This window comes from Diplotaxodon limnothrissa, linkage group LG14 (genome assembly GCF_057381915.1).
Source record: "Diplotaxodon limnothrissa isolate DT_005_m linkage group LG14, D_limnothrissa_male_GT1.1, whole genome shotgun sequence".
Lineage (NCBI taxonomy): Eukaryota > Metazoa > Chordata > Actinopteri > Cichliformes > Cichlidae > Diplotaxodon > Diplotaxodon limnothrissa.
In genome coordinates, this window is record NC_140609.1 from 16569493 (window position 1) to 16576766 (window position 7274).

Consider the following 7274-nt stretch of genomic DNA (forward strand, 5'->3'; position numbering starts at 1 on the left):
TAATATATAACGTGGGGGAAATCGACCCAAGTTGGTGCGCTGTTACCCAGACGGGAAGAACCACAAACAATGTAAGTGATCCCAACACTTTAATTGGGACTTGGGCTAGAAGTGGACTTTATTATTATTGTGGGCACAAGACTCTTTTGGAAGTGTGGGGACGTGCGCGATGGTGAGACTAGGAGCACCTCTTATGCTAATTGGAAATCAGGTAAAAAGCATTCTACAGCACGACACACGCACATTGGCAGCTAGGCGGAAAAGACATATCCTGTCCAAAAGCGGGATTGAGGGAACACACGCTTATGACCCTAGGCTGAACTCGCCAACCTGGATTGACTCAATAGGGGTCCCCAGAGGAGTTCCGAATGAATATAAACTCGTAGACCAAATAGCTGCGGGTTTTGAGAATCTTCCAATAATTTCTGCTCTTTTTCCAGTGACCCCGAACAAAAATGTAGACAGAATCAATTATGTTCACTATAATTTGCTGAGGCTCTCTAACCTTACCAGAGACGGGATGGAAGGGTTAGCGGAGCAGATGGGTCCGACCTCATTAGTAGGGGTCCAAAATAGAATGGCCCTTGATATGTTGTTGGCGGAAAAAGGGGGTGTATGCTCGATGTTCGGAGATCAGTGTTGTACTTATATCCCGAATAACACAGCTCCAGATGGCTCAGTGACGCGAGCTTTGGAGGGGCTAAAGAGTCTCTCTAGAACCATGCATGACCACTCGGGAATTGACAACTCGCTGGAGAGCTGGATGACCTCAGTGTTCGGACGGTGGAAGGGGCTTGCTCTGTCAATTATGTTTTCTCTATCTGTATTGGTGGGTATTTTGGTGACTTGTGGTTGTTGTCTCATTCCTTGTGCCCGAAGGTTGGTAGAGAAGGTGATTGTAAAGGCAGTGGACCCTGGGGAGGTGGCCCCTATGTCCATGATGCCAATGATGGATATGGAAGCAGTTGAGTGGACTGAGGAGTGAACGACAACATATGTATCGACCTCTGGTGTGCCAGAGGTCGAAAGGGGGATTGTGGGGATGAACAAAAAGTATTTTACCAGCATAATATAATCTGCAGTATGATCATTGCTTTAACAATGTAACAGATAGCTTTAAGATGGCCTTAAGATGTTTATGCATACAAGTTATTATATTAATTTTGTATTCCAGGTGCAGTTATAACTATTTTATACATATTGCATATCTGTGCTTATTTGAGTTGATGTTCAGGTTCTTTAAAGGTCTTAAGCTTCACTGACGTGACTGTTCAGGTGATACATGCTGAGGGAAAACTAGAACATAGAAGGAATTGCAATACATGCTTACAAAACACTTATATCAGGTCATTTTATATTAAGGTTTTAGTGGAGGTTCTTGGTTAAAACATTTATTTAGCAGATGACATATACATAGTCTCAGTGAGCCTCTGGTCTGGTAAAAGGTCAGAAGTGCGAGAGGTGACATCGAGGCTGAGTGAGGTCGTGACACACACACACACACATGAGTTAGATTTATTTAGAGGAGAGAGAGATTAGTCATGTCTCGGTAAAAGAGGAACCGTTTCTTGGTGTCTCGGCAAGAAAGAGGAGTAGGACAAGAACTGAAAGGTACACAGGAAGTGCCAGCCATGAAAATAGAAGATGATGTTCTGTGTAAAAGGTCATTGTGGTGTTGATTTGACGTATGTATAAAATGTATCTGTGACGCATGAAGGGGCGTCAGTAAACAAACCCTGATGTTATAAAATAATTGTTTGTGCTTTAGTAAGTCGAAGATCAATTGCTGTTTCCAGTGATCTTCCCACGTGTGAATTAAAATCTTCGTTTGACTTCACCCGGCCGGACCAGTGTGGTTATTTTTCGATCACCTCTTGTACCCTTCCTCAATTTTTGAACCTTAACAATACTCAAAGTAGTCTTAAAATAAAACCCACAAAACAGTTCAAGATGACATACTTTTTATTTGCTTGTTTAATGCCAGTTGCCCTCTTTCTCTGTATGTCACTCATTCGCTTATACTCAGGCAAAAAGTACCAATTTGTATGCTGATGAGTCTTGTGTATTTTTTTCCTCTGTCTCTCTATGACAGAGAAATATATATATGCTCAATATTGCTGTTCAAACTGATGCTCAAATTTCCAAGCACCACCTGAACGCCTCATCGGTCTTTAAACAATTACTGCACCAACTGTCGTCATTCTGCTTTGCTCTCTGCCGTGGTAGGTACAAAACACTCAGTATGCACTGTTTTATTTTTATGACATAAAAATACATGTTTGACATTTAAACTCACAAATCAAATTCAACAGAGTTCAAAGAATAAAGAAAGCAAAAAAAGAATAACCTTCGCTATCATTTATATAGGTTTATGACGTTTTGCTGTTAGCAGCAGTGCTAACGCTAGCTTCAATGCTAATGCTAGCAACAATGCTAACGCTAGCCTTAGCAGTTGTTAACTGAAAAAAAAAGAATATTCCTGTGATATTTATTGGCGGTCAGTGAGACAAAAGTAACAAATGAGCTTTATTATTGCCACCTTATTTTTATAAATAAAAAGTATGTCATCATTTCTAATTTACATTTAAAACATTTTCAGCTATTTTCCAACTTCTGTGTGGATATCAGCTTTTAGCACTTCAGCACTTTTGTTTTCAGGCGAAAATTTCTGTATTTTTCATCTCATTCAAAATTTTTAACTTAAATTCAGCAATTAATTCATTTCAGTGCATACATTCAGATTCAAGCATTCACACTGCAGTTTCTTCAGAAAATGCACTTTCTAGTTATAGAGTGAAATCCAGAGGCAAAAAAGTAACCGGTAAGATGTGCTTATTAAGTGATCTTTTATATTAAATGTAACAGGAAGGTGTTTGTTTATTAATAAAGATGACCTTATGTTGGGATATGGGATATGTTGCCTGTTGTGTTTAATCATGTTGACAGTTTTAAGAAGCTCTGACTTTGTAGTCTTTAGGTGTTCTCTGATGATGTGTTGAATGGTAGGCAGTTTCTCATGATCACTTCTCACTTGTCACAACTGTCACCAGCCCTGGAAACTCTGCCTCTGCAGGAATGAAACCTCACATTGCAAGAGTGCCTTCTGCAAAACCGAGGTCTTCTGTGTCCTCGGACTTCAGCAGCCTTCAAGGTAGAAAAGGAGAGAAAGGTTTTTCCCAGTTGTTGCATTGCCGTGTGTCTTTTTTATTTTATTTTATTTATTTACATTTTTGTTTTCTGTTTTTTCCCAAGTGTTGTCCCAGGGAGATGAATTCTCATCTGAGGTGGGTGTGGTTGGGCAGAGAGTTACGTACTCCAATGGCATAATCAAAACTGACGAAGAGAAAACGGTACCATCCCCTCCATTGGTCGGACCAGCTTTTCATGAATCTTTAAAAGCTCAGAAGCATCCCAAAGGTCAGCTAGCATCGATGAGAACAGAGTGCTATATTGGATATACCTTCTAATAGCATTTTGTGTGCTTAAATAATTAAATCTCATTATTTATCTCTTTTGATGTTCAGGATCCCATAGTCACAGCAGCAGTAGGAAATCACCAGGCACGGACATGTCTGAAGGAGTAGTTGGCAGAGGTAAGTTTCAGATCTGTAAAGGATACAAGTTATCATTTGATTGTCCAGGCTTTTGCTGTGTTACTAAGCTGATGTAGCTCAGTGCTGCTCTTGGTTTGTTTTTTAAATAAAGGACTCAACAACATATCTTTTATTTCTCCCATCCATTTTTTTAAACTACACATTTTCAACTAGCTATAAATTACAGCTGCTTTCTGGATGTATTTTTAAATAAAGCTTATAAATATAAATTTGCTGGTTCCTGCATGATCACAGTTAAACCGCTAAAAGATTAGTCATCTTATTCCCTCATGCTTATTAGGCATGCTTGGCACTGCAGTGTCCTCCAGCCATCCAGGAGTTCTCTTACCACATGAGCAGGGTTTTTTATCGTTCAAACCCCCCACTGATCCCTCAGTGGGCATCCACAGCAACGCTGTGTCTGGCAGTCACCAAGACAGTGATATCATCCCACGTCCAGAAGAGGTTAAGGTTAGTCACACTCTGTTCAGCGGTGGATGAAGAGTGTTGCTATATATTACTCTGATGTTTAATGCAGTGGTGAGGAAATGTATGGCTCAACATCTGGCTAATTTGGTTGAGAAGGTTGGTGCTGCACGTCTCCTTTCTTGGGCTAAAGATCTCACTGACAGAATTTTACCTGCCGTGGTCAAACTCGCACAAGACTCCTCACAAGAAGTTAGGTATGTAAAAACAAACAAACAAAAAAAAACTTTCATATTAATTCATTTAATTTTTGTGTTTTAACTTCTTTACAACTTATTCATATTTGCTTGAATGGTGAGATTATATTTTTATGCATTGCCAATAAAAAGCATTCAGCAATAACAGATAACAGTGGGAGGAAAATGTCAAATTTGAGACATTTTAAAAGTCTTTAGACCATAGGTACCAAATTTGGCCCGCAGCCTAATTACATTTGGCCCGCGAAGCCATACCAAATTACTATCAGAGCTGGCCTACTGGTATTATACAGCTAATATATATATTGTTTAGTATTATGCTTTGCTTGTTCCATATTCAGTTTTTCAGCAAAACTTGTTTGAGTCCATAAGAAAAGATTCATTCTTATATCTGAAGGAATAAATATATTTCAATAAATATTAACGTTAGCCCGCAACTTTGTTCCAGTTTTGAATTTTGCCCACTGTGTATTTGAGTTTGACACCCCTGCTTTAGACCATCAAAAGGATATAGTACAATCCAAATCTACTTTTGGTTTTGCTGGAATTGATTTTGTTATTGTTGACACTATTTGTTTTGGTGTCACTGTACTGTAATTACCTTGCATTTCATTAAAATATGTTTAGAAATGCTTTTCCGTTGCTTTTGGACTGCAAACCCAAAGTGCCACTTTAACAAATGAGATAATATTACACCTTCTCCCCTCAAAGGTACTTTTGTCATGGTCCTACGGCCATGACTCAGTGACTTTGTGTTTGTGTTCTTTATTGTTATTACTTTCATGATTATTCGTGGCTGTTTTGGGATGGTTTGTGTTTGGGATTTTAGATACTGGGTTCTGGGTTTGTGCTCCCTCTATTGGTCCCTGGTGTTAGTGTTCCCCTGTCTCGTCAGGTTAATCAGGTCCAGCTGTTTCCCCCACCTGTGTGTGATTCCCAGTGTCTCTCTGTGTACTTATAGTGTGTGTTTTCCTCTGCTCCTCGTCGCGTCGTCTGTGTTCATACCCGGTGAATCCCCTGCGTGCTCTCCCTGCTGTTCTCCCTTCATGTTCAGGTTTGCCACTCCCTTTGTGTAGTTTCTCCCAGTTTAGTTCGTCCTTAGTTCTGTTTGCCATCTCCACTTTATGTTCAGTATTGTCAATAAATCACCTTCACATCTAAGGAAGCGCTGCGTTTGAGTCCTCCTTTCCACTCTTCACACGGCCGCTGCCCCGAGCCGTGACAACTTTGGCCGTCGAATGCTGCTGTCCCTGTCTTCCCACCCAGAATTTGAAAAGATCCTGGAGAAATACATCCCTACGAAAGACCTGCAGACTGTCAGAGACACCGTCTTCACTCTAAAAACAAAGGTACGGTACCTTTGTCTTTATGTTTACAGGAAAATTGGTGTTTTGGCTGGAAGTTAAATATAGGCATCTAACTCTGAGATTGTTGGGGGGGGGTTAGGGTCTTGGCAAGATGCCTCAAGATACTCAGGCAGACATTCCCTCCCGGGCAAGCGGTACAGTCAGAGCCTCATCGCTCAACAGAGAGCCACTCAACCAGACCAACAGGTGGGTGTGGATATCAACCAATGCTCCAGAGTGGCCCATTAAGGCAAATTTATTTTTCACAAATGTGTAATACATATGGAAAACACGTGAATTGTGATGCATTTTATATACAGGGAGTCTCACAGCCATTACAGCTGTAGATCTCAGACACAGAGTTTTGCAGACAAGACTGAGTACATCAAGCAGATCTCGGATCTGCTGGCTTCAAAGGACTTCAGAGAGAGGATCAAAGGCATCGACCAGCTAGTGGCTGACTGCCAAAACAACCCAAACATGGTTATCAACAGTATATTCCCGGTTAATGTTTTCATTTTTCTTTCTCCAAATCCATTTAGTATGTCTTTATGTACATTGTGGTCTTTTCATTATAATGACAAAGTGTTTATCCTTCACTTTCTGATCTCCCTAATTCTAGGTGTTTGATGCCTTCAGAGCCAGGCTGCAGGAGTCCAACAGCAAGGTCAACTTGTATGCCCTGGAGTCTTTACAGAAAATCATCCACTTGTTAAAGGACAAGCTGTCCTAAGTGGTCAACATCCTGGTCCCAGCAATCGTGGACAATCACCTCAACTCAAAGAGCAATGCTATCTGCTCTGCTGCTATTGGAGCTATTAATGCACTCATCTTAAATATAGGTACTTACTTTGAGCATTAAAATAGAGGAGAAAGTTTTGGTTAAAAAAATTGCTTTAATTTGACTTTCATTTTTTTGCCTGCTACAGACAACATACTTCTCCTTCAGCCTTTTTGCGCCAAGGCTCAGTTTTTAAGCGGGAAGGCAAAGGTGAACCTTATCGAAAAGGTCGCAGGTATGTCTGGTGTCCTAGTTTCGGCACTGTAATCAGCTTCTGCTTTGATGTATCTAAATGCAGTGTATTGCTTCTCATCTTCTATATTTAGATCTTGTGACAGAGCTCTACCCTCGTAAGCCCCAGATGGTAAAGCAGAAAGTGCTGCCCTTGCTCTGGCACCTCTTGGGCACCTCTACCCACAGCGGCACCATTCATGGCCGGGGCGGCAGCGTAAGGGGTGCTACCGCCAACCTGTGCCAAGCCCTTTATGCCCAGATGGGGCCAAGCCTGAGCAAGTGTGCCGCCTCCCAGCCTGCCAATGTCCATAAAAGTCTAAATGATATCCTGAGGACCTTGTCGTAAGGTAAAGCAGGCTCCAAACAGAACCAAATGTCGAAAGAGGGACAGCATTAAAACTGATCTTACTTGAAGATGTTTCATTATCATTTCTTATAGTGCCTGCACTTTTATATAAACACAGAGAAAGTCCTTAAGAAGTTGGAGCTCTTATTCTTATCTCAGTGAGATTCCGTCTGGTACAGAAGCATGGATGGCTGTAACATAATGGCATCAGGTCTTTCACATGTCCAACCTGTTCTCTTTGCACTTTGAAAGTAGCTCATTGTCGTTGCTTTGTTTTTGTTTTTCCATAAA

At 40.9% G+C, this 7274-nt stretch overlaps 1 pseudogene; it reads left to right on the forward strand.

Moving 5' to 3' along the window:
• The first annotated feature begins 721 nt into the window (after positions 1-721).
• Positions 722-6983, forward strand: LOC146618644 (TOG array regulator of axonemal microtubules protein 1-like; annotated as a pseudogene).
• The last annotated feature ends 291 nt before the right edge of the window (positions 6984-7274 follow it).